This window comes from Mastacembelus armatus, chromosome 16 (assembly GCF_900324485.2).
Source record: "Mastacembelus armatus chromosome 16, fMasArm1.2, whole genome shotgun sequence".
Lineage (NCBI taxonomy): Eukaryota > Metazoa > Chordata > Actinopteri > Synbranchiformes > Mastacembelidae > Mastacembelus > Mastacembelus armatus.
In genome coordinates, this window is record NC_046648.1 from 12,971,274 (window position 1) to 12,978,720 (window position 7,447).

The window sequence follows — 7,447 nt, forward strand, 5'->3', positions numbered from 1 at the left end:
AAATTTATTAAAAAAGAAAAACTGAAATATCACATGGTCATAAGTATTCAGACCCTGTGCTCAGTATTGAGTAGAAGCACCCTTTTGAGCTAGTACAGCCATGAGTCTTCTTGGGAATGATGCAACACGTTTTTCACACCTGGATTTGGGGATCCTCTGCCATTCTTCCTTGCAGATCCTCTCCAGTTCTGTCAGGTTGGATGGTGAACGTTGGTGGACAGCCATTTTCAGGTCTCTCCAGAGATGCTCAATTGGGTTTAGGTCAGGGCTCTGGCTGGGCCAGTCAAGAACGGTCACAGAGTTGTTCCGAAGCCACTGCTTTGTTATTTTAACTGTGTGCTTAGGGTCATTGTCCTGTTGAAAGGTGAACCTTCGGCCCAGTCTGAGGTCCTGAGCACTCTGGAAGAGGTTTTCTTCCAGGATATCTCTGTACTTGGCCGCATTCATCTTTCCTTCAATGCAACCAGTCGTCCTGTCCCTGCAGCTGAAAAACACCCCCACAACATGATGCTCCCACCACCATGTTTCACTGTAGGGATTGTATTGGGCAGGTGATGAGCAGTGCCTGGTTTTCTCCACACATACCGCTTAGAATTAACGCCAAAAAGTTCAATCTTGGTCTCATTAGACCAGAGAATCTTATTTCTCATAGTCTGGGAGTCCTTCATGTGTTTTTTGGCAAACTCTGTGCGGGCTTTCATGTGTCTTGCACTGAGGAGAGGCTTCCGTCAGGCCACTAAGCCATAATGCCCCGACTGGTGGAGGGCTGCAGTGATAGTTGACTTTGTGGAACTTTCTCCCATCTCCCTACTGCATCTCTGGAGCTCAGCCACAGTGATCTTTGGGTTCTTCTTTACCTCTCTCACCAAGGCTCCTCTCCCACGATTGCTCAGTTTGGCTGGACGGCCAGGTCTAGGAAGAGTTCTGGTCGTCCCAAACTTTTTCCATTTGAGGATTATGGAGGCCACTGTGCTCTTAGGAACCTTCAGTGCTGCAGAAATCCTTTTGTAACCTTGGCCAGATCTGTGCCTTGCCACAATTCTGTCTCTGAGCTCCTTGGGCAGTTCCTTCGACCTCATGATTCTCATTTGCTCTAACATGCACTGTGAGCTGTAAGGTCTTATATAGACAGGTGTGTGCCTTTCCTAATCAAGTCCAATCAGTTTAATTAAACACAGCTGGACTCCAATGAAGGAGCAGAACCATCTCAAGGAGGATCAGAAGAAATGGACAGCATGTGAGTTAAATATGAGTGTCACTGCAAAGGGTCTGAATAGTTATGACCATGTGATATTTCAGTTTTACTTTTTTCTATATTTCTGGTTTTGTCTGTCAAGATGGGGTCCTGAGTGTAGATTAATGAGAAATAAAATGAACTTTTTTGATTTTGGCAAGTGGCTGCAATGACACAAAGAGTGAAAAATTTAAAGGGGTCTGAATACTTTCCGTACCCACTGTAAGAGCCACAACATGGACCATGGCAGTTTTCTGATTTGTATTTTAAGAGAATCTCAGGCTTGAGAACAAATTAGCACTTTAAATAATGTGTCCAGTCTGTATATGATTCTGGATTTTGGTTGCAACTGATTTTTTTGAGCTATATACCAACACAAGGCAGTAAAATACCATCTGGAAAGCCCACAGTAGCAGGGCTAGCTGAGGGCATCAAAGGGCGACAAAGAGTCAGTCTTGTGGCTGTAGTTATTACTGTGTCAGATTTTGTCTGAATTAGATTCTGAGTTTTGAGTCCTCTTCCACAGTTTTCATAGATTGAATTACACAAATTGTAGGGCTCCTTATCCTGTTCTGAGCAATGTATCCCAATCCTAGTTTAATTTTTATCACTGTACCTGCTTTCATTTCAGTTGTTTGTCATCGTAAATTGAGCTGATTAAAAAGTCTAACAAGGACTAGCTTGAGTGTTATGCTTACTGCACAGTCAGTGGGAACTACACTACAAGGATTCTGGAAGAGCGCAGCAGATCCACATCACGACTAAGCAGGTTGACTGAGTTTGGGCAGAGAGCCTGACAAACGCTTCTGAACTGGAAAATATTAAAGTTCTGAAAATCAGAATGCTGTTCATGTTACTAACACATTGTGCTGCATGGTTGTACACAGATTGTTTACAAATTAGCTCCAGTCTAACCTAAAAACTAGATTTGTCGTAACATAGGCTGGTACTGGTCAAACTCTGGTTTTTTATGTAATGGTTTTCTACTTTACGTTTGCTAGTGAACCAGTTAGCCTTACTAGCTGCTAGTATGGGCTCTCTCTGTCTACTGTAAGCGCATTTGTTTATTGGAAATAAGCCGAGGGGAAGTTCTCCAATTAATATTAATGATTTTATTTGAAATTCCAAAAGCTTGTACAAGAACCCTTTCTGCAAGCAGTTAGCTACAACCAACCTCGCAAGAAAGAGATGCAGAACAAAAGAAACATGACATATAGAGAAACTTTAAGACACATCCCATTGATAGTGTACAGTTGGGGGGAGTCGCGGTTTAGACTTGACACGCCCTTCATTGGTGCACAGGCCGGTCCCAGCCCCTTGGCACTTACATTGTCCAATCTTCGGGCACCAGCACTCAGCTGTGAAAACTAAGAAGTCAGCTCTTAAAGATAAGGAGTTGTTTACTATCTATTCACTACTCCACAGTTATCTGGATGTAATCTCTTCTGTCACTGAGTTTCTATATCTAGACACACTATGTTGCTCAACACATTCCTTAATGCAGTTAATCACAAGCAAATCCATATGCTATTCTAACAGAGGGGTGGAGTATTGTGGGCTGCTCCACACCAAGTATCACTGAATCAATAGGATTCAGTCTTTGTCACAGAACAGCTACAAAAGAGATACCAGCTTTGACACTCGTAGATGTAGTTTGTATCGGACTTTAAGGATGTGAAAAGCAGATGACAAGACAGTCTCACAAGAGGATATCATGTTCCTAGACACTCAAAGAAGGAATAAGAAAAATGCTCAAGGACATTATGAAATGCCTCTTTCATTTAAGCATACCATACTTGCTTGACAACAGAAAACTTGCAGTAGTCAGACTCAATCATTTGAACAAGTTCTGTAAAATTGTGAAATACAACACTACGTTACTTACATGAATGACATCATTGACAGAGGTGACGCAGAAGCACTGAATGATGATGCAACCAATGGTGAAAAGTGGTACATACCACATCATGGCATCTACCATACAAAGAAGCCAGATAAGCTATGGGTTATTTTTGACTGCTTGGCAAAATTTAAAGGTACAAGTCTCAATGAACATTTACTAACAGGTCCAGACATGATAAACAATCTCACTGGGATTCTTTTAGAGTTCAGAAGCCATCCTATAGCATAACTTGTGACATTGAGAAAATCCACCAGTTCCATGTCCAAGAAAAGGGTTGTGATTATCTGTGATTTTTATGGTGGAAAGATGGTGACACAAATTCAGTGCTTCAAGATTATCAAATGAAAGTGCACCTGTTTGGTACAGTGTCTATGGACTAAAACATTTAGCCAATGAGCACGGTCAATCACACGCATTAGGCGCTCAGTTCATACTTAGAGATTTTGCGATAAGTGCAGAGACGGTAGAAAAGGACAGTTGACAGAAGAAGCATGGGTGCAAAGGGTGGTCATCACCGTCATAATTACAACACTGTTTTGCAGAGTATACCAGCATCAGAACGTGTTGTAAACTTTGAATTAAAAGATCTCACCTTCAATGACATGCTACTTGAGAGAGCTTTGGGTATTCATTAGAACATACAGAGTGACAGCTTTAAATTTCATACCCCACTAAAAGGTCAGCCCACAACATGTCGTGGCATACTGTCAACCGTTGTCTCAATATATATATAGGCCTTTGTAGCTCCATATGAGCCTTCTCCACTTTTTATGCATTGTGGTATGGATGCTTTGGTCCTTTAGTGACTAAAGAAGGAAGAAAACATCACAAAAGGTACGAACTGCTTCTAACATGCCTGTGTTCAATAGCTATTAATATAGAAATGTTAGAAGATATGTCCACAGATGCTTTAATTAACAGTCTAAGATGCTTTATTGCAATTCAAGGTACAGTACAGCAAATAAGATCCGACCAAGGTACTAATTTCGTAGGCGCGAAGAACGAACTGAACTGCAGGAACTCAATCCAGAAAGGCTCACTACCTTTCTTGCAGATAAACAGTGTGACTTTGTTTTGAATGCACCCCATTCCAGTCATGCAGGGGGTGCATGGGAGCGGCAAATCAAAACTGTACAGAGTGTTCTTAGTGCTACCATAGCCCTTTCATCAGGCAGGCTGAATGATCCTTCATTGTGCACCTTGGACCTTGGATGATCTGGAAAGATTGTGCAAAGAGGAATGGTTAAAGATCCCTCTCTCTGTATTCTCCAACCTTGTGAGATGTTAGAGGAGATTAAGTGCTGTCTTGTTAACAAAAGGGGGTTGTACGAAGTATTAAGATCAAGGGTGCCAATAATTGTGGCACACATGTTCATATAAAGTCAATTATTTGTTAATGTTATTTTTGTTTTTTGCTGAATAATTGTACTTCAATTTTTCTCTTTTTTTCTGAATTTTGGTTCTATTTTTAAAAAGAAAATGAATTTATTAGAAGCTTAAAATCCAATCTTAATCAGGGGTGCCAATAATTGTGGAGGCCACTGTATACTACAAAAAGAAACTTTCAAATTGGTGATGTGGTCATGGATATTGATGAAATCTTACCAAGGAGTGAATGGAGACTAGGAAGGATTATAGAAACTGTTCTGGCCCAGATCGACTGATAAGAAAGGCCAAAGTAGCACTTGGTGACAAAACACTAAGCAAGAAAAGGAGAACGGATCCACAAAATCTCACCAGCAGAAAGGCCAACTCAGAAGTTCCTTTTATAGGATTTTAGAAATAAATGGCAGGTTGGATATTGGTCTATAATTAGCCAAGACTCCTGGATCAAGACTAGGCTTTTTGAGTAAAGGTTTGATTACTGCAGTCTTAAAGGCCTGTGGTACGTAGCCTGATACTAGAGATAAATTTACCAAGTCTAATAAAGATGAGTTGATTAATGGCAGGGTGTCTTTAAGCAGTCTAGTCGGGATGGGGTCTAAGAGACACGATGATTTCGATGAAGCAACTACTGATGTAAATTCAGAGAGATCTATGGGAGAGAAGCAGTCTAAACATAACTGAGGTCTTACAGATGATTCAAGAGCTACTGTAGTAGAAGATTCATTTATTGCAGGTATAGGAAGCATCTGCTGAATCTTATCTCTAATAGTTGTGATTTTATTTGTAAAGAAACTCATAAATTCATCACTGCTGAGAGCTAAGGGAACACTGGGCTCAACAGAGCTGTGACTTTTTGTCAGCCTGGCTACAGTGCTGAAAAGAAACCTGGGATTTTTCTTATTTTCCTCTATTAGTGATGAATAGTATGCAGTTCTGGCTTTACGGAGAGCTTTTTTATATGTTAGTAGACTGTTTTTCCAGGCTAGAAAAATTTCCTCTAAGTTTGTGGAACGCCACTTCCTTTCCAGCCTTCGTGATGCCTGCTTTAAGGTACGAATACGTAAATTATACCATGGGGCTAGTTTTCTCTGATTCACTAACTTCTTTTTCAGAGGGGCCACAGAATCAAGCGTTTCACGCAGTGAGGTTACAGCACTGTCAACATGATCAACAACACAGGATACAATAAAATTAAACAAAAAAAAAACATCAGCAAAATAAGTGATCTGTAAACAACAGCCATCTTTCAAATGAAATATAAAGTACCCAAAAAGAAAATGCTAGATCCTGCACTGTTTCGTCGGATTAGCACCTATTGACACACAGCATGCTAGCCAAGCACATTACCAATATTTTTTACAAAACACAACCTTCTATCAGGCAAAAACATGCCACAGTGTAGTTCAGTATCTTAGTCACTGATAAGGATGAACAGATTAATCTGTGCCATCAGTGCATTTTACCTTCCAAGATTAAAAAAACATGACTTCCTACACCATAATGGGCTTCAGGACTACAGTGTCCTGGAAGAGACAAAACAGCAGAATTTGATATCTTTGCTGTGGAAAAGGCAACGCAACAGTGCCACCTACTGTCTCATTCAGGTTACTGCTATATACTGTGTATGTATATATATAATATAATATATATGTGTGGACCTGATGTATTTGTGAGTGAAATTTTCATACATATAAGATGCCACCATTTGATTGTCTGATGTGTATTTCAGTAGAGGGTTGCAGGAAGCAAGGAAGACACAGGTAGTCACACGAGACACAGACAGACAGACACCTGACACCTCTATTCTCTTAATGTCATCTATCACCTGCTGCCTCAGGCCCTGCTGGTCATAATTGTTTAATGTTTGGTCATAATTGTTTAATGTTCTAGACAAAACCTTATGTCTGCCAGCACACATTTTACTATTGACACACTTTTTGATTTCTCTGGCCTGTCTCCTACTTTAAGTTAGAAACTTATTCAATAGTTTCTTTGTACATGGTGTATTGGTAGCGATGGTTGTCATGTTGTCCATGTACCTCTGTCCTGACTGAAGCCTCTCCCCTCCTACAACCCACTTTGATGCCCTAATAATAACTTCCATTGCCATGGTAAAAACTAACGCTGAGACTGTGCATCATAATGTCTATCTGTATTTGTTGCCACACTGTAGATAACTCTTTCATTGTAAAACATACCTGGATGTCATTAAAGTACTCTGTCACTAGACATTTTACTATCTCTGGTACCTTTAAAGTGTCCTAGTGATTCCCGCAGTAAGCTATGTGGTACAGAGCCAAAGGCATTTGCTATATCTAAGAAAACCACATGCATGGTGCCAGATCATGCTTGTGTGCTCCAAGTATCAAGAAAAACCTGGGATTCTAGCTTTCTGCACGGAGGTATCAATAAATGTATTACTTAACTTTGCCCTTAAACCAGCAACAGTTTGGTTTGCCCTGCACAGAATTTCTCCTGGTACTTTGCAGTCCTGAAGAATCAGGATCCGATCATCTACTGTAGCACTCCTTGTTTATTTGCTATGGACTCTAGTGAGTTCTTTATGTGCGTTATGGGCTTTATGTAAATACTTTTGTAAATGCTACATTTTAAATCTAATTTTTGTAAATACTTCAAAATTGCACACTTTTTGATTGCATGTACACTTTACCCCTTTCTAATACTGCTTTTTGCACTTTAAACTGCCAGCCAGACTAATTCTTTTTCTATTCTATAAGAAGAATTAGTCTGGAATCTCATAGTTGAGATCGAATTCATGGGGGCGGGCCAATGGCCGCAGAATAAACCAATCAGAGAAAGGAATTATATGACGCAAGCAAAGCGGCATTGAGACCAGTTTCAAAAAACAAACATCAAAAAAGTCATGTTATAAGCCTGTGATAGACCCGGCTCATTTGAAGCCA